Here is a 21,814-nt window from a genome sequence, read left to right on the forward strand (position 1 = left end):
CGTGCCTTATTGTCTGTCTCCATTGCTCTCTCTGTAACTCTTAACACTTTATTCTTCAGTTGCCTGTGAATACCTTTTAATTCCTGCACGACAATGAACCTATACGGAATGTATGTGTAAAATACCTCCCTCTGACATCCCACTATATCTTCCTCCAGTCACCTTAAAATTATGCCTCCTTGCATTAGCTATTTCCACCCTGGGAAAAAGTCTCTGGCTATCTGCTCGATATATGTTTCTTATAATCTTGTATACCTCTACCAGTTAAAGTTTCAGGTCAAGACCCTTCATTAGGACTGGATAGGAAGGGTGAAGAAGCCAAAATAAGAAGTTTGGCGGATGGGGCAGGAATGCAAGCTGGCAGGTCATAGATGAAAGGGAAGAAGGGTGGATGGCGGATGTTAAGTTTTGTAACTTCATAAATTAATTGAAAAAAACACATAGGAGACCAGAGATAACACATGCACCTTTTGGTATGATTTTTGCTTCAGTGATGTGAACATTTATGACGTGGTGGTATAATGACGTATGGCATTCACATACTTTTACATATGCGCTGTAAATGAATTATGTAAACAAACAAAAATGCTTGATCAAATAATATATTTACAATATTATTCAAATACTATTGAAATATTAAATACACAACACTCTTCCCTGCTTGGCTATAAACTCCAACTGAATATAGAATGCATCTCAACTCAAATATGTAACGCATTGCTAACTAGTCATCTTATGTATATACAAACAGTATACTATATCATACAACTACTATGCACTGCAGAAAGGTGAGTGCAGAGGGTGAGCACCAACTGCCTGTCTTTTGATGGTTTGCTCTGTACCGGACAATGGAGAGCCAGCTGCTGTGCCCAGAGAGTGGTGCCTAGGGTTTTTCTGTGTTTTTGATGTGGACTTTGACTATAGACACTTTTCTTCATCTTATATAGTTTTTATATTCTGTGTTTTTCACCCGATCTTCTCGTGTATTTTTTTGTGGGGAGGAGAGGTCTCAGGGTTGATGATCATGCTGCCTTTGTTTTCTTTCTTGCTTTCATGGCTAACTGGAGAATCTAAGAATTTCAGAGTTGTAAATTTTGATAATAAATGAACCCTTGAACCTTTGAACTTCCTTGTTTGAGGACCCCTCGCTTTGTCTCAGCTGTTTGTCCTGCATACTCCTTCTGAGTTTAGGTTTGAGGAGAACCAAGGGTGAGTGCAAGGGTTGAATCAGGAACACCATAGCCAGTGAGTTGTTGGTTGTGGGGTGTGCTGCATTGCGATATGCAAAGAGGAAATTGGTAAGTTTCTGATTCAGTGTCAGTGTAGTGTACTCTTCTGACATTGCTTGTAGTGCATTCTTTAGATTCTAGACAAAGTTTTCTGCAAAGCCTCTTGTAGCTGGGTAGTACAGTGCAGATATTATATACCTTATTCCATTCATTTTCAGGAATGACTGAAACAGTTCCACAACAAACTGATTCAGTGTTCTGAAACACCAGTCCTTGAGAAGAAGCTTCTCAACACATCGTGGATGCAGTAGAAGCTATTAGGAACACTTCTGGCCACATGGCAGCTCCATCCATTGCCACCAAGAAATTTGTGCCCATGAATAGTTCAGCAAAATCCACTTGAATCCTCTGCCAGAGCAATGCAGGCCATTTCCAGGGATGGAGAGGCACTGCGCTTGGCTTCCTGTGGATGTTTTGACAACCCAAAATGTGCATGGTAACCTGCTCGATCTGCTGATCTACCCCAGGCTGCCAGACAAAGCTTCGAGTCAATACTTTCATAAGATAACTTCTGTCAAGAGCAGATTCATCCTGGTATAGGTAAAGGTAGGGAAACTGAAGTTTCAACTGCAGGGTCTAACCATTTTGGGTTGCCATGTAGACTTGAGACAGTGTGGGGTCTTTCCTGGTTTCCCTTTGGATCATGTCCTCCACAATAAGGCATCTTTTGATTTGAATTAGGGAGAATATGTCAAGAGGAGTGTCCTGTTTTGTAAACCTTTCAGATATTTCCTTTATGAAGAGTCAATGGGCAATCCGTCTTTCATGATTAGTCATGCTCTTGTATTCAGTATAATAATTTTGTCCTCAAAGAACCAGAACCCATTTCTGCATTCGTGCTGCTGCTATTAAGGGACAGCCTTCTGTGGATTGAAAATGGACATTAGCGGTTGATGATCAGTAATGAGGGTAAATTTCCACTCATGTAAGAACTGGTTTGAAGATTTTACTCCCTAAACCAGACTCAAGGCCTCTCTGTCAATCAGTGCATAATTTTTTCTCTGTGGCTGTAAGGAAATGTGATGCAAAGGCGATGGCGCATTCACTTCCATCACTCAAAACATGTGACAAGGCTGCACCATAAGATGAGGCATCACAGGGAAGCCTCACTGAATGATGTGCATCATAATGTGTGAGTAGAGTCTGACATCATCATTTCCTTTACATTTTTAAAAGGCAGCTTACACTGTTTTGTCCTTTGCCATTTCTTCCCACTCTGTAGTAATGAGTTCAAGGGGTGCCGCACAGTAACCGGGTTTAGTGGAACCTATTATAGAATATTGACAAATCTTGAAAAGGACTGTAACTATAACAGATCCTTTGGTCCTGGGGTATCCACCACTGCTTGACTTTTCTCAGCACACGTGTAATTCCTGTGCGTCAATGTTGTGACCACAGTAAGTGATGCTTAGTTTCAAAAGTTCACACTTGTTGCATTGTACACCGAGCCCATAATCTTCTAACCTTTTTAATGATGTTTTAAGATTTTGGAGATGTTTATTTGTCATCCTTGCCAGTAACAATGATGTCATCCAGATAACACTGAGTATGTTGAGAAACAATTTAGAGTCTTCTTCCATCTCCATCTGTAAGTAGGCCTCAGCTAAGTCCACTTTGCTGAAGTGTTTTACTCCATACAATCCAGCTCACTGGGTGCATTATCACAGATGGTATAAGAAACTGGATGGGCTCTTTAGAACTTAGGTGTGGCATTTTCATTTACCCTTAATCTGATTGAGTTTTCTAATGCCATCCTTGAACACTGTTGTGGCATCATCTAGTATTTTTCTTAATTCACTTTTGGTTGTTTCTATTGCAGGGATGTGTCATGCAATTGGTGGATGGATCTCTAATCGAGTTGTAGCTGTAGACCACAATGCTGGTCCTCCTGCTTTTACACAATGTGATTTGTTGGTTGTTGTATTTCGCTGTGACAGATTTCATTCCCACAGGAGTTATCTTTTCTCCAGTATAAGTTCTTAGTTGGATATCAGCTGCTTTCACTTTAGTAATTTTGAAATGCCATTCAAACTCATTTTGTGAAATGACTGAAACAGCTAAGTCAGTATCCAAGCACATTTTAATTAATTAATTTTCCATTCACTTTTGGTATAAATTACATTACCTGTCTATTATTAGTTTCACATTGTAAATCTCAAGGCTACACAATCTTGAGCCACTCTCATCATGATCAGATTTTTCATCAACAGTGTACAGATTAGTGCTCTTTTTGAAACTGCAACTTGACATTTTATCTTTTTCTCTATCCTGTGAAGTCCATTCATTTTTGCTCTTAGCATGTGTACTACTTTTTTTTGCATTTTCTGCAAGTTTCACCTTTAAACATGCATCAGTCTGGCGTATGCAAGCCCCTGCTGCAACGGTAACGCAATTTGCTCTGTCAGGCAGGTTTTTGTTTAGCCATTGGAATTTTGTTCACTTTCAGTTTCTTTGCTGGCTGCAACTCAATTGCATGTCTGCTTGCTGTTTCCTTTGATACAGCAATTTCAACTGCTCTTTTAAATGAGAGTTGTGCTACAGTTAGGAGCTGTGTTTGAATGACTTCATGTAAGATTCCACAAACTAAAAGACCTCCCTATGCATCATTAAACCAATCACTGAACTGACAATCCTCAGACACCTTCTTTAATTCAGTGGACTTCCCTTTCTTTTGATTCCACTTATGAAACCTGAAGTATTCTGTAATCACCAATGGTTTTGGTTCTACTGTTCCTGCGTTACTTGGGGCCCTGAATGGTAGTGAGGGAGGAGGTGTAGCACTTGTTCCGCTTGCAAAGATAAGTGCCGGGGGAAGATTAGTGGGGAGAAACGCATGGACAAGGGAATCGTGTAGGGACTGATCCCTGTGGAAAGCAGGAAGTGGGGGAGATGGAAAGATGTGCTTAGTGGTGGGATCCCGTTGGAGATGGCGTTAGTTCCAGAAAATTATGTGCTGGACCTGGAGGCTGGCTGGGTGGTAGGTGAGGACAAGAGGAACCCTATCCTTGGTAGGGTGGTGGGAGGATGGGGTAAAAACAGACACGTGTGAAATGGAAGAGATGTGGTTGAGGGCAGTATTGATGACGGAAAAAGGGAAGCCTCTTTCGTTGAAAAAGGAGGACACCTCCTTCATTCTAGAATGAAAAGCCTTGTTCTGAGAGCAAATGTGGCAAAGATGGAGAAGTTGAGAGAACAGGATGGTGTTTTTACAACTAACAAGAGGAGGTATAGTCCACACAAAGTACATTGCAGATGCTGAGGTCAAATCAACACGTACAAACAAGCTGGATGAATTCAGCAAGTTGGGCAGCATCCGTTGAAATGAGCCGTCAACATCTCAGGCCGAGGCGTTTACTGCTCATTTCAACAGATGCTGCCCAACCTGCTGAGTTCATCCAGCTTGTTTGTAAGAGATATAGTCCAGGTAGCTGTGAAAGTCCATGGGTTTATAATAGACATCAGTAGATAAGCTGCCTCCAGAGATACAGACAGTGAGATCAAGAAAGGGGAGGGAGGAGTCAAAAATGGACTGGGTAAATTTGAGGGTGGGGTGGAAGTTGGAGGCAAAGTTGATGAAGTTGATGAGCTTGGTATGGGTGCAGGGAGCAGTACCAATGCAGTTGTCAATGTAGCATTTGAAAAGAGGGGTTGGACCCCAGTGTAGGTTTGGAACATAGACTGCTCCATGTAGCTGATGAAAAGGTAGGCACCACTAGGACCCATGCGAGTGCCCATTGGTACACCTTTTGTTTGAAGGAAGTGGGAAGAGCCAATGGAGAAATTATTGAGATTGAGAACAAGTTCCACTCAGCAGAGGAGAGTGCTGGTGGAAGGGAACTGGTTGGGTGTGGTGTCCAGAAAGAAACAAAGAGCTGTGAGGCCTTCCTGATGGGGGATGGATGTGTATAGGGACTGGACACCCAGAGTGAAAATAAAATGATCAGGGCCAGGGACCTTGAAATCATTGAAAATATCCAGAGCGTGTGACGTGTCATAGATGTAGGTAGGAAGAGATTGAACAGGGGGATAAAACCAAGTCGAGGTATGCAGATATGAGTTCATTGGTGCAGAAACAAGCTGAAACAGTGCATCAGTCTGGACAATTGGGTTTGTGTATGAAGCAGAAATAGGAGGTACAGAGTGTGGGAACTATGAGGCTGGTGGCAGTGGATGGGATCGCCTCCCTCTGGTGCTATTCCCCCTTTTTTCTTTCTTCCATGTCCTTCTGTTTTCTCCTATCAGACCCCACCCCCCTTCTCCAGCCCTGTATCTCTTTCTCCAATCAACTTCCCAGCATTTTACTTAATCCTTCCCCCTTCCAGTTTCACCTATCACATTGTGCTTCTCACCCCCCTCCCCACCTTTTAAACCCACTTCTTTTTTTTTCTCCAGTCCCGCTGAAGGGTGTCAGCCCGAAACGTCAACTGTACTTTTTGCCATAGACGCTGCCTGGCCTGCTGAGTTCCTCCAGCGTATTTTATGGGTGTTACGTAGACTCTTTCAATCTGTATGTTGTAGCCTCCATACTCTCATAACACAGAACATAGAAATCTACAGCACATCACAGGCCCTTTGGCCCACAATGTTGTGCTGACCATGTAACCTACTCTACAGGCTGCCTAGAATTTCCCTAGTGCAGAGCCCTCTATTTTACTAAGCTCCATTTACCTATCTAAGAGACTCTTAAAAGACCATATTGTATCCCCCTCTATCACTGTCACTGGCAGTGCATTCCAAACACCCACCACTCTGTGTGAAAAACTTATACCTGATATCCCCCTTGTACCTACTTCCAAACACCTTAAAACTATGCCCCCTTGTGTTTGCCGTTTCAGCTCTGGGAAAAAGCCTTTGGCTATCCACATGATCAAAGCCTTTCATTATCTTAAACATCTCTGTCAGGTAACCTCTCATCCTCTATTGCTCAAGGAGAAACAGCCAAGTTCACTCACTCTATTCTCATAAGGCACCCTCTCCAATCCAGGCAACATCCTTGTAAATCTCCTCTCTTTAAAGTGGCATCAGAGGTAGACAGGGTCACCAAGAGAGCTTATTGACCTTTGTAAATTTGGGCACTGAGCACTGGGGTTGGGGTGTTATGTTATACAAGACATTTAGAAACTTGTGTTCAGTTCTGGTCACCTATCTACAGGAAAGATATTAATAAGCTTGAAAGAATCCAGAGAAAATTCATAATGATTTTGCTGGGTCTTGAGGACCTGAGTTACAGAGAAAAGCTGAATAGGTTAGGTCTTCATTCCATGGAGTTCATGAGAATAAGTAGAGATTTGATCGAGGTTTACTGAATAATGAAGGGTATAGATACGGTAAATGCAAGCAGGCTTTTTCCGCTGAGCCTGGGTTAGATTAGAATTAGAGGTGAAAGGTGAAATATTTAAGGGGAATCTAGGAGGGATTTCTTCACATAGAGGGTGGTGCAAGTATGGAACAAGCTGGCAGTGGAAGTGATGGATGTAGGTTCAATTTCAACATTTAAGAGAAGCTTCAATGGGTACATGGATGGAAGGGGTATTGTGGGCTACGGCTCAGTGCAAGTGGATAGGACAAAGCAGAAGATCAGGTTGGCAGAGACTAGATGGGCTGAAGTGTCTGTTTCTGTGGTGCAGCACTCTAAAATTCCAGTCTCTGATTTTGACTATGATTATGACTGAGAGAGAGGGACAGAGAGAGAGAGAGAGAGAGAGAGAGAGAGAGAGAGAGAGAGAGAGAGGAGCACAGGAAGTAAGGGTTATCTGAAATTGAAAAATTTGTTGGTCAGACCAATGGGATGTGTATCTTGAGGTGTGAAAAGGTAATGTAATCCATTTTCTCCCTTGAACTGATTGATCCAGCATTCACAATTTCTGACATTGGGATATTGAGTCAGAACTGGTGAATGAACTCATTTTCAGACCCTCTGTGTCAAGGCTGTCATCTTGGGACTACATCAACCTCGAAAGACCTTGCTGACCTTATTGTGCAATGCAAATTTTATCACCTGCTAATCCCGGCTGCTGTTTACTGACTGGGATCCGAAGGGGGCGGCTTTTGCAAGATGAGTTAATCCCGCTCCTTGTCCGAGACTGGATATATTCATCGCTCGGAGAATTGCTGCTTTTGCAGATATTTCCTTTGTTGTACAAAGCAAGAAACTGATCAGTCAAGCATGTGTAATAAGGCATTTGAGCTCATGTCAAGATGTAGTCAGAAGTTATACTGACCAAACAAGCAGAACATCTCTTCAATGACAGGGGATTTGAATGAAAATATCACAACTCTCATACACTGCATCTGAGACTCCTCTAGATATCTAGAAACTGCCATAATTCAGCACTGACAAAACCTCAGAGTAATATTCCACACTCACTGCACAGACCGTAAAACTAACATTAACAGAGCCCATTCATTGAGGAAAACATTCTTTTCCGTATTTCAAATATATTCTTTAATCATATTAAGTTCAGTAAATACAATTAGGACCTGTCTTTTATTGTACTATTAATGGTTGCCACAGCAGTGTAACAGTTAGCACAATGCTGTTGCAGCTTGGGGGGTTCCAGAGTTTGGAGTTTAAGTCTGTAAGAATTGTTATCCTGTAATGAGTTTACATGTCCTCCCCTTAACAGGTGTGAGTTTCCTCTGGGTGCTCTGATTTCCTCTCACAGTCCAAAGACGTACCATTTAGTGGGTTAATTGGTCTTTGTAGATTGTCCTGTGATTAGACCAGTGTTACATCGGTGGGATGCTGGGTGCTACAGCTCGTTAGGTAGGAATGCACTATTCTGCACTGTCTCCCTAAATAAAATGAAATAAATTCATTTGTTTTCTTATAATGATCAAGATTATTCATGTTTCCTATACGATACAGATGAACTCTTTCTCTCTCAGCCTGCCTTGTCATGGCCCCATGGCCCCTGTATCTTATTGTTTACCTGCACTCCACTTACCCTGTAACTGGTCTTTTCTCGCTGGAGTGAAGGAGGATGAGAGGTGATTTAACGGAGGTGTAGAAGATTATAAGAGACATAGGTCAAGTGGATAGCCAGAGAATTTTTCCCTGGGTGGAAGTGGCTAATACAAAGGGGCTTAATTTTAAAGGTTGATGGAGTGGAGATACATCTCTACGAGAGGAAGTGTAAGACACTCCGTCCCTCCACTAGCCTGCAGGTCACCTTGGGCAAGGTGTAGCACCTGCCTTACCCTCCCCCCCGCCCCATTCAGGGTCATGTGAAGCCATGGGAGCAGGTGATGGATGGTTGTATGAGAACTGGGTACATATCACAAGTCCTGGTTATGTGACCACAGATGCCTGACAGAAAATCTCAGAAGAGTATTGGTAGTGGCTGGGGGTCACCCCTTTCACAGACACTGCCCAGCAGAAGACAATAGCAAACCACTTCAGCAGAAAAATTTGACAAGAACAATCACGGTCGCGGAAAGAGCATGATTTACTATGTCATACAACACGGCACATAGTGATACAGGTGAAAATTTTAAGGTGATTGGAGGACAGTTTGGGGCCGGGTGTCAGAGGTAAGCTTTTTACACAGAGTGTGTGGGTATATGGAACCTGCTGCTAGTAATGGCTGAAAGGTTAGGGATATTTTGGAGATTCTTAGAAAGACAGATGAAAAAATCGAGGGCTATATGGGAGGGAAAGTTTACCTTGATCTTGAAGTAGGTTAAAGTAAAATATCATGGCCCAAAGGGCCTGTATTGTGCTCTAAAGTTCTATGTTCTATAAGTGCCGTGACTATTAGCTTTTTTTGTCACAGCAGGACAGCACAGTAGAAAGCAATAGACTAGGACTTTATTCCCTGGAGCGCAGGAGAATGAGGGATAAATACAAGCAGACTTTTTCTTCTGAAGCTGAGTGAGACTATAAATAGAGGTCATCAGTCAAGGGTGAAAGGTGAAGTATCTAAAGGGAACCTGAGGGGGAACTTCTTCACTCAGAGGGTGGAGTGAGTGGGGAGTGAGTTTCCAGCAGAAGTATTGAATGTGGGCTCAATTGTAACACATTGCAGAAGTTTGGATAGGTACATGCATGGGAGGGGTATGGAGGGCCAGGTACAGGCTGATGAAACTCAAAGTTCAAAGTTTTTTTTAATCAAAGTATATACATGTCACAATGAATTTTATTTTCTTGCAGGTATTTTATAGGAAATCAAAGAAATACAAAAGAATTATGAAAACTATAAATAAAAACTAACAAACAATCAATGTGCAAAACATAGAACATGGAAATCTACAGCACATTATAGGCCCTTCCGCCCACAAGGTTGTGCTGACCATGTATCCTATTCTATGCAGTAGAATTTCCCTACCACATAGCCCTCTGTTTTTCTAAGCTTCATGTACCTATCTAAGAGTCTCTTAACCCTTACATACCGTTCGGGTCAAATTTGACTCGTTTTAACATTTGACGGCAGTAAGAACACCCTAAATGCCATTCTTTTAGCCAAAATTTGATGACTTTTCTTAAAGTAACCCAAAATGCGCAAGAATAAAAATATTTTAAAATGTTCTACTTTTGTACAGGTGCTACAAATTTTTGTACATTGAGACTGCTCCGGGTCATATTTAACCTGTATCTATTGAAATGGATTTTAGTTCTCTGAAACATTGATTAAGGATTAGTCACTCATTTATTAATGTCAGATAGGCTATTTATACATACTAAATAGATCTGTGTTCAAAATTTGGTATAGACACTTGTTATGAGGGAATTCTTGGGCCTGGTCAAAGTTGACCCAGACCGTACAGTGAAGATATAGGATATGAACAGGTTGCCTGGGTTAAAAGACCTATTGCATCTGCGTCCATCACCATCACCGGCAGTGCATTCCATGTACCCACCACTCTCTGTGTGAAAAACTTACCCCTGACATCCCCTACTCCCAAGCACCTTAAAACAATGCCCCCTTGTGTTAGCCATTTCAGCCCTGGGAAAAAGCCTTTGACTATCCACACGATCAATGCCTCTCATCATCTTATACACCTCTATCAGTCACCTCTCATTCTCCATCGTTCCAAGGAGAAAAGGCCAAATCATAAGGTACGCTCTCCAATCCAGGCAGCATCCTTGTAAATCTCCTCTGCACTCTTCCTATAGTATCCACATCCTTCCTGTAGTGAGGTGACCAGAACTGAACACAGTACTCTAAGTGGGGTCTTACCAAGGTCTTGTGTAACTGTAACATTATCTTATGGCTCTTGAACTCAACCCCATGGTTGATGAACACCATATACCTTCTTAACAACACTGTCAACATTTGCGACAACTTTGAGTATCGTATGGACATGGACCCCAACATCTCTCTGATCCTCCACACTGCCAAGAGTCTTACCATTAATACTATTTTCTGTCTTCAAAGTTGACCTACCAAAATGAACCACTTCACTCTTACCTGGGTTGAACTCCATTTGCCACTTCTCAGCCCAGTTCTGCATTATATCGATGTTCCTCTGTAACCTATGACAACCCTTCAGACTATCCACCACACAAACAACTTTTGTATCACCAGCAACCTTACTAACCCACCTTTCTACTTCTTTATCCAGTTCACTAATAAAAATCAAAAAGAGGAGGGGTCCCGGAACAGACCCCTGTGGAACACGGCTGGTCACCGACCTCCATGTAGAACATAACCCATCTACAACCACTGTTTGCCTTCTGTGAGCAAGCCAATTCTGGATCAACAAAGCCAGATCTCCTTGGGTCCCATGTGTCCTAACTTTCTGAATAAGCCTTTCATGGGAAACTTTACCAAATGCCTTACTGAAATCAATATACACTACATTCATTGCTCTACCTTCATAAATGTGTTTTGTTACATCCTCAAATTCAGTCAGGCACATAAGGCATGAACTGCCCTTGATAAAGTTTTGCTGACTATCCCTAATCAGATTATGTCTCTCTAAATGCTCATAAACCCTGCATCTCAGGGTCTTCTCCAATAACTTGCCCACCTCTGAACTAAGACTCACTGGTCTATAATTTCCTGGGCTATCTCTACTCCCTTTCTTGAACAAGGGAACAACATTCGCAACCGTCCAATTCTCCAGCACTTCTCCCATCTCTATTGATGATGCAAAGACCATCACTGGAGGCTAGCAATCTCCTCCTTCGCTTCCCACAGTAGCCTGGGAAACATCTCATCCAGTCCTGGTGACTTTTAACTTAATGCTTTTCCAAAGCTCCAGCTCATCCTCTTTCTTAATGTCTCAAGCAATTCAGTCCCCACAATTGCAAAGGTCCTTCACCCTGGTCAATACTGAAGCAAGGTATTCATTAAGTACCCTTGCTACCTCCTCCGACTCCATGCACATGTTTCCCCTATCGCACCTGATTGGTCCTATTCTCACTCGGCTCATCCTCTCGCTCTTCACATACGTGGAACGCCTTGGGGTTTTCCTTAATCCTGCTCACCAAGGCCTTCATGGCCCCTTCTGGCTCTCCTACTTTCATTCTTGAGCTCCTTCCTGGCAACCTCGTAATTTTTTAGAGCTCTGACTGTACCTAGTTTCTTGAACTTTTTGTAAGCTTTCCTTTTATTCTTAACTAGATTTTCCACATCCTTTGTACACACCATCACACTGAGCACGGGGGTCCTCCAGGGCTGTGTGCTCAGTCCACTGCTCTTCAGTCTGCTGACCCATGACTGCGCTGCAACACACAGCTCAAACCACATCATCAAGTTCGCCGATGACATGACTGTGGTGGGTCTCATCAGCAAGAACGACGAGGCAGCTTACAGGGAGGAGGTGCAGCAGTTAACGGACTGGTGCAGAGCCAACAACCTGTCTCTGAACGTGAGCAAAACAAAAGAGATGGTTGTTGACTACAGGAGGGCACAGGGCGACCACTCCCCGCTGAACATCGACGGCTCCTCAGTAGAGATCGTTAAGAGCACCAAATTTCTTGGTGTTCATCTGGTGGAGAATCTCACCTGGTCCCTCAACACCAGCTCCATAGCAAAGAAAGCCCAGCATCTCTACTTTCTGCGATGGCTGAGGAAAGTCCATCTCCCACCCCCCATCCTCATCACATTCTACAGGGGTTGTATTGAGAATATTCTGAGCAGCTGCATCACTGCCTGGTTCAGAAATTGCACCATTTAGAATCGCAAGACCCTGCAGCAGATAGTGAGGTCAGCTGAGAAGATCATCGGGGTCTCTCTTCCTGCCATTAAGGACATTTACACTCAACGCTGCATCTGCAAGGCAAACAGCATTATGAAGGACCCCACACACCCCTCATACAAACTCTTCTCCCTCCTGCCGTCTGGGAAAAGGCTCCGAAGCATTCGGGCTCTCACGACCAGACTATGTAACAGTTTCTTCCCCCAAGCTATCAGACTCCTCAATACCCAGAGCCTGGACTGACACGTTATTGTCCTATTTTCTTGTTTATTATTTATTGTAATGCCTGCACTGTTTTGTGTACTTTATGCAGTCCTGGGTAGGTATGTAATCTAGTGTAGTTTTTTTCTGTGCTGATTTTTACGTAGTTCAGTCTAGTTTTTGTACTGTGTCATATAACACCATGGTCCTGAAAAAAAGTTGTGTCATTTTTACTATGTACTGTATCAGCAGTTATGGTCGAAATGACAATAAAAGTGACTTGACTTGACCATGGTTTAACACTACCATCCTTCCCCTGCCTCAATGAAACATACCTATGCAGAATGCCTCATAAATGTTCCCAGAACATTAGCCACATTTCTGCCATACATATTCCTGAGAACATCTGTTCCCATTTTATGCTCCCATACTTCTGCCTAAGAGCATCCCCCTATCCCAATTAAATGTTTTCCCAAATTGTCTGTTCTTATCTCTCTCCAGCGCTATAGTAAGGGAGATACAGTTGTGATCACTACCTCCAAAATGCTCTCCCATTGAGAGATCTGACTCCTGACCAGGTTCATTTCCAAATATCAGATCAAGTACAGACTCTCCTCTAGTTGGCTTATCTGCATATTGCATCAGAAAACCTTCCTGATTACACATAACAAACTCCACCCCATCTAAACCCCTTCTTCTAAGGAGATGCCAGTCAATATTAGCAAGTTAAAATCTCCCAACACAACAACCCTATTATTATTGCACCAGTCCAGAATCTATTTCCCTATCTGCTCCTTGATGTCCCTGTTACTATAGAGGGGGGTCTATAAGAAACACCCAGTAGAGGTAGTGCCTACTTCCTGTTTCTGAATTTCACCCACATTGACTCAGTGGACAATCCCTCCGTGACTTCCTCCTTTTCTGCAGCCGTGATACAATCCTTGATTAGCAATGCCATGCCCCCACCTCTTTTACCTCCCTCTCTGTTCTTTTAGAAACATCTCAAGCCTGGCACACTGAGCAGTGTCTGCATCTTCAAGTAGTGTCTGGCACACTACTTGTCTGCATCTTCTCTTCAGTTCCTACCCCCCTGAAAATCTAGCCTAAACCCTCCCCTCCAGGATATTGGTCCCCTTCAAATTCAAGTGCAACCTGTCCCCTTTGTACAGGTCACACCTGCCCCAGAAAAGGTCCCAATGATCTAGAAATCTGAATCTCTTCCCCCTGCTCCAGTCCCTCAGCCACGCATTTATCCTCCACCTCATCCTATTCCTATTCTCATTGTCGCGTGGCACAGGCAGTAATCCCGAGATTACTACCCTTGAGGTCCTGCTTCTCAGCTTCCTTCCTAACTCCCTGTATTCTGCTTTCAAGACCTTATTCCTTTTTATACCTATGCCATTGGCACTAATATGTTCCACAACCTTTGGCTGCTCACACTCCCATTTCAGGATATTGTGGATGCTTTCAGAAACATCACTAACCCTGGCATTTGGAAGTCAAACTGCCATCAGTGTTTCTTTTTCGTGCCCACAGAATTGCCTATCTGTCTCCCTGACTATACAGTCCCCTGTTACTGCTGCCATCCTCTTCTATTCCCTACCTTTCTGAGCCACAGAGCCAGATTCAGTGCCAGAGGCAGGGATTCTGTTGCTTTCTGCAGGTAGGTTGTCTCCCCAACAGTACTCAAAATGGAGTACTTATTGTTAACGGGGATGGCCATAGGGGGACCTTTCCCTCTCCTGACGGTCACCCACTTTTCTGTCTCCTGTGGTCCTGGGGTGACTACCTGCCTGCAGCTCCTATCGATCACCTCCTCACTTTCCCTAACAAGCTGAAGATCATCAAGCTGCAGCCCCAGTTCCCTAACTCAGTCTCTGAGGAGCTGCAGCTCAATGCATCTGGTGCAGATGTGGCCATCAGGGAGGCTGCAAGTCTCCCGGACATCCCACATCTGACACCCAAAGCAGAAAACTGGCCTTGTAGTCATTCCCACTATTCTTGAGTTAGAGGGAAAAAGAGATATGAAAGTACTTTCCAGTTGTTGATCCATGCCTAAGCTCATCTGCCTTTCCTAGGATACTTGTTGTATTGAAACATAGACAGATCAGGACACTAGTCGCACCTAGCTCAACTTTTTGGCTTTGTCTGAGGTCTTACCAACATCAGCCTCCACAAACTCTCCACTAGCTGTTCTGGCACTCTGGTTCCCAAACCCATGCAATGCTACTTTAAACCTCAGTGTATGCCTTCAAACTCCTGTACCGCCTCCTTGAAGTTAGTAATGAGAAGACGGCATGTCCGAGTGATGAGGGGTGCCTCCTTTTTGAGGTGTCACATTTTGAAGGTCGCCTCGATACTAGGGAGGCTAGTGCCCACGATGGAGCTGGTTGTTCACACTTTTCTGTCGCTGCTTCCGATCCTGTGCAGTGGCCCCTCCGTACCAGATGGTGATGCAACCAGTTAGAATGCTCTCCGCGGTACATCTGCAGACATTTGCAACAAGTCTTTGGTGACGTACCAGCTCTACTCAAACTTCTGAAGAAATATAGCCGCTATAAAAGTAGAGACACCGTGGTGTGGTGGAGTTTGCGTGTTGGTCACATGCATGAGACTGATGTTGGCAACCAAGTTCAAGGGACCTATAAGAAAAAATAGTTTCACATCCTTAGTGATTAGCAGGCGCAATTAAATGTCTAATGGAGGGAAGTTCAACCTGGACTGTCAAAGGAAAAATTAATTATTACTTAAATGAACAAGTAATTCCAGATTCATGAGTAAAGTACCAGGAAATTGGGAATGGCTGCAAAGTTGAAGTAAATGCATTATCAAAGTACATATATGTCACAACATATATACAACCCTAAGATTCATTATCTTGTTGGCATTCACAGTAAACACAAAATGGAATCAATGAAAGTCCACATATAAGATGGAGAAACAACTGACGTGCAAACGACAACAAAACTTGGAAATACAAAATAAAATCAATTGAATTGAGAAAATGAGACAAAGAGTCCTTGAATTGAGTCCATAGGTCATGGAAAAATTCAGTATTGAGGTGAGTGAAGTTACCTCCCATGGTTCAGAAGCCTGATGATAACTGTTCCTGGAAATGATAGTGTGCTGAGGCTCCTGTACCTTCTTCCTGGAGGCAGCAGTAAGAAGAGACCATCTCTCGTTCCATTACATTCCATGATCCGATGTCTGATTTACCTGCTCACTCTTTGTGGGAGATTGTACAGCAAACCATCTTCTTCCCAAGAGCAGCCATGCAGTGAACAGTCACTGCACTGCATGTAGCATGCTTTGAGAGCATGGAAAAAAATACTGCATCAACGTAAGTTCTTCCGTCTTGTGAAATGAGGCATCTCCAGATTGTGAAATGAAGTGACAGATCCTTAACCATGATTTGGCCCTTCCTGCGTATCGCTTTCGATGGAATTTTGTATCCAAATTGCTTCCGTGACAGCTGCAGACTTTGTTTCCATTTTTAGAATATTTCTGTCATTTAATGGTGAATGAGTGGTACATATTAATCAAATATAATTAACAGCAGATTACAGGGCACATCACCAGAATGAACTTAAAGTAAGAACCACTTTTTTTTCTGCTCTGAAGCATTGCAATCTAGCAGAGCTCATAATCAGTCCAAATTTACAGGGTTTAAATTGACCAAAAATTATCTTCATGAACATTCAATAATAATTTCTTAAAATGCATTTTAAAGGAATTGATTTTTAATCCATTTGAGAATGGAGGGAGCAAGGAATATGAGCATTTTAGCTTGTTTTAAGGCTAGGGTTATTACCTTGAGAATAAAAGAGGCTAATTGGAAACCTAATTGAGGTCTATTTAATCAGGAAAAATCAAGGTGGTATGAACGATACGAATGTACAGTGAGCTGCCACTTTATTAGGTATACCTGTATGCCTGCTCATTAATGCAAAAATCTAATCAGCTGATCATGTGGCAGAAACTCAATGTATAAAAGCATGCAGACATAGTCAAGAGGTTCAGTTGTTGTTCAGACCAGGAGAAGAAATGTGATCTAAGTGTCTTTGTCTGTAGAATGATTGTTGGTGCCAGATGGGGTGGTTTGAGTATCCCAGAAGCAGCTGATCAATTGGGATTTTCATGCACAATAGTCTCTAGAGTTTACAGAGCGTGGTGCAGAAACAAAAAAAAATCCTGTGAGTGGGAGCTCTGTGGATGAAAATGCCTTTTTAATGAGAGAGGTCAGATGAGAATAGTTAGATTGGTTGATGGAAACAGGAAAGCAACAGTAACTCAAATAACCATATTGAATATACCTTGAATAGAATGGGCACTAGCAGTAGAAGATTACGAACATACACTCAGTGGCCACATTATTAGATATAGGTGGTAGCTAATAAAGTGGCTGTTGAGTCCTCAAACTCCATACTCATTGATGACGAGAACCCAAAGTCCAGGTCTCATACTTCATACTCACCAATGACATGACCACTATGTCCAGGTCACAAACTCTTGGCTCTCCATTGATGGGACTCCAATGTCTAGGTCTTGTCCTCTGAACTCACCGATGACAAAACCCCAATGTCCATGTCTTGTACTCTGGACTTGCTGATGATGGGACCCAATTGTCCATGTCTCATACTCTGGACTTGCTGATGATGGGACCCAATTGTTCAGGTCTTGTACTCCGGACTCATCAAAAATGAGACCCCAATATCGATGCCTCGAATTGCATACTCACTGATGATGGAATCCTAATGTCCTGTCCTCTAAGTCTGGACTCGGTGATGACAGAATCCTAATGTTTGAGATGCACGTCTATTCATCTTCAGCTCTCTGTGCTTCTTACAGATCCTCTCTGGATGCTTCACAACTTGGAAAGGTAACTGCTCTTCCCAAAACTGGAAGAAATTACTTCCAGTTGTTTAAATTGAGGTTTATTGTCGTTGGACTGTACACGTATACAACCAAATAAAACAATGTTCCTCTCGGTTACAGTGCACCCACACAACATATACCACACACAGCACATCTTCTTAAATCTCCTCTGCTCTCTCTCCAATGTAATGGCATCTTTCGTATAACAGAGTGAAGAAAACTGAAAACAATATTCCCAACTAGACCTCACCAATTTCAAGATTCCAAAATCAGATTTATTTATCACATGTACTTTGAAATGTACGGTGAAATGTGTGCCCCATGTAAATAATCTACACACCCAAGGGTATGCTGGGAGGCAGCTCACCAGTGTCACCACACATTCCAGAACATCCCCACAATGTCCAGCAGAATACACAGAACACGACAAAACTGAATTCAGCAAATGACGGCAAAACAAACCCCATCCCTTCTACCCACCCACCCACACGTCCTGCACACTCCTTGCAGAGAAGCTGCCCCTCCTGTCAAATGTTTCAATAATCTTCAAGTCCAAGTTCAAATTTAATTGTCATTATACCATACGCATTTAAACTATTTGAAATTGAACCATTTGACCATGAATACAACTAAACGAAACAGCGTTCCTCAGGGGCCAAGGTGCAAAAGACAGTACCAGCGGTCACACAGCACATGTAACACATTTAATTATGATAGCAGAAAAACATAGTTACAAAAAATAATAATATAAAGAAAAATAATAATATAGCCCGAGTCCCTGAGTGTCAGTGACAGTCTGCCTGCAGCATTTGTAAATTATAATTTGATTTTCATTTGTCGTTTGTTGGACCTTGCAATCGATTACCAACTGCATTACTACAGGGATCTTCAGAAATTCCACATACCCGTAAAGCTCTTTCAGATATCCTGTGTATATGATCGGTGAATTATTGCTTTACTTATATAGTGGTTCAAGATATTGGTCTATTATGGCCTTGAGTAAATATAATTCCATCCACTGGGTATGAAATGGTTCGAACTCTGGGGCAAGTTGCAATTGTGACTACACATGAGCCTATTCAATCATTTGTTCCAGCGTTCCAGCAGACTATTAAAAGGACTTTATGCTCAGCTGGGGTATTGTTGTGATTCTGAGGACTGCACTTTGGAGAAGATGTCAAGGCCTTGGAATGAGTGAAGATGTGATTTACTAGATAGGTCCCAGAGTGAAGAGGAGATTTACAATAATGGGTACTGTAGCGGTTAGTGTAAAACTTTTACTGTGCCAACAATCACTGATCAGGGTTCACCTCCCGCTGCTGTCTGTATGTGCTCCCTGTAGGTTTCCTCTGGTGGCTCAGGTTTTCTCCCATGTTCCTTAAGCATATGGGTTAGGGTTAGTAAGATGTGCAGGCAATGGAGGAATATGGATAATGAGGGTAAGAGGAAAGCCAGGTGGAGTTGGTGAGCATGTGAGAAGAGGACTACAGGCACTAATGGGGTTGCTATGCCTACTAGATTAGATATACAGAAGGGCTTCTGTTAATGTCAAGGAGAAAATGCGATTATAAGTCCAACATTCACAAATTACTCATTTGCTTTTAAAGTCACCAAGCAGCCGGTCTCCTTGAAATCAAACACGAGGAAATCTGCAGATGCTGGAAATTCAAACAACACACACAAAGTGCTGGAGGAAGTCAGCAGGCCAGGCAGCATCTACAGGGAGAAGCATTGTCGACGTTTCGGGCCGAGACCCTTCATCAGGACTAATTGCATCTCCTTGAGATGTTGATTTTGCAGTATGATCGAATTGTCAGCAGAAGTTCTCCTTGACCTTATCATGCATAGGCACTAATGACGTGACGAGATGGGTTGAGAGGAAGTCAAAGTTTCATCATTTGTTCATTAATGCAGGTTGGAAGGTCTGATAATTGGTGCAAGAGTGAGGTTTGTGAGTGGATTCAGTCTTTGCTCACCTACCTGCCCTTCCAAGAAAAAAATGTTACCTCCTTTGGGTCTGGTGATGGATCCTTCTTCTGCTAGTCTGGTTTTACTCAGGGCAGCAAAGTTGACTTGGTAGCGATCCAATTCCCGTGTTGTCAGAGCCATCTTGTACGGTCTTGTACCGTTTTTATTATCTATAAGGGTTAGAATGTCCCATGTTTCAAAAACCGTTTCCTTTGTGACATGTTTTCAACCGCCGGCGGGGCAAGCAATTTTTGAGACACCTTTTCTAGTCCCTTCTTCTGTTTGAGGTTGAGCAGTGCTGGCCCTGAATAGGGCTGCTCAGTCACCTGGGATACGCTGGACTACCCCGTTGACCCGGGATCAGAGTGGGACGATCGAAGTACCCAGACCCCCTGCATGCAGGTTTGAAGCTGTGACTGCCAGCGGTTACCTCCACCTGTCGCATCACCCTTCTCCCATCGGCGTAGGACATGAATTGGTGAAGAGAAAAGCCTGTGCGGGAGGAGTTTTATAGCGAAAAAGCCGTTGCAGCGGGGTAATTCCAGTCTCTCAGCCTCAAGAAATCTTGGTCCAATGGTATGAAAAATTGATGACTTCCTGGGCTGCAGTGAACAGTCATGCTGCCTTCTGTGCCTTGTCAGAGGTGTACGGGGTGTCCAGGGACAGGTAGCAACTCTGGTGGTGGGCTTGTCATCCTCCACCTGGGGGAAGCTCACCCACCTGCTACCCAGCTCTCTCCTGTGGCTCCACATAACAGTTCTCATGTGACAGTGGCCACACCCCTGTACACTGCTCCAACAGGCAGGCTAAACCAGGTGAGGGTAGCCAGGAACTACGATGAGATAGGGATACACCTACTCGAGCATGTGAAGCCAGTTCCAGCACAGTGCGCGGATGATATCAGCTACAAGGTCCAATGGCTAAGAAGGCAGTGCTGCAACGTTTCGTAGCTATTTGACCATAAGACAACACGATATGGGAGCAGAATTAGGCCATGGAGTCTACTCCTCCATTTCGTCATGGCTGATTAATTTCCCTCTCAGTCCCATTCTCCTGCTTTCTTCCCAGGAGAATCCCTTCATGCCCTGACCATTCACAAATCTATTTGCATAGTTTGTTGTCTTTTGCACATTAGTTGTTTGTCCATCCTATTGGAGGCAGTCTTTCATCAGTTCTCAGCAGGTCAGGCAGCATCTATAGGGAGAAGCACTGTCGACGTTTTGGGCCGAGACCCTTCATCAGGACTAACTGAGAGAAGAGATAGTAAGAGATTTGTAAGTAGTTCCCCCTCCTACTTTCAAATCTCTCACTGTCTTTCCTTTCAGTTAGTCCTGACGAAGGGTCTCGGCCCGAAACGTCGACAGTGCTTCTCCCTATAGATGCTGCCTGGCCTGCTGTGTTCCACCAGCACTTTGTGTGTGTTGTTTGAATTTCCAGCATCTGCAGATTTCCTTGTGTTTGCCTTTCATCGGTTCTATTCTGTTTCTTGTACTCACTGTGATTGCCCGCAAGAAAACAGATCTCAGGTTGTATAACAACTATAAGGGTTATACAACTTATTATTCTTTGTCTTTTTTTATTTCCATATCACCAAATAAAACATTCATAAATACTAAATTTTATGCCTCATTCTTGACTTCCAAAGTAGAACAGATCAATATCACCAAATCCAACAGCACCATGACAGAGTGCTGTGTGAAATCAACCTCCTTTAAACTCTCTCCAGCTTGCCTTAAATGCATGTTGACAGCAGATATTTACTTTATCTCTGCTAATCACCAAATTTCACCTCGTAAAGTGATACAGCATAGAAATAGGCCCTTCAGCCCAGCTCATCCATGCTTGACCAACATACTGCTGGATTGAGCTGTTGAATTGTTATTTTTCTTGGAGTAATTCATTCCTCTGCATATTTGTATCTTTATATAACCGTTTATGTATACTCAGTAGCCTCTGTATTAGGTAGCCACTGACTGTATGCTCGTGGTCTCCTGCTGCTGTAGCCCATTCACTCCAAGGTTCAATGTGTGTTGCAGTCAGAGATGTTCTTCTGCACACCACTGTTCTATTGTGTGGTTTTTTGAGTTCCTGTCTCCTTTCTGTCAGCTTGAACTAGTCTGCCCATTCTCCTCTGATCCCTCTCATTTGCAAGGCATTTTTGCCCACAGAGCTGCCACACATAGGATGTTCTTTTTTTTTGTCTTTTTGCAATATTCCCTGTAAACTCCAGAGATTGCTGCATGTAAAAGTCACAGGAGATTAATTGTTTCTGAGATACACAAACCACCCCATCTGGCACCAACAAAGTCACTTTGATCACATTTCTTCCCCATTCT

This window comes from Hypanus sabinus, chromosome 11 (genome assembly GCF_030144855.1).
Source record: "Hypanus sabinus isolate sHypSab1 chromosome 11, sHypSab1.hap1, whole genome shotgun sequence".
NCBI lineage: Eukaryota > Metazoa > Chordata > Chondrichthyes > Myliobatiformes > Dasyatidae > Hypanus > Hypanus sabinus.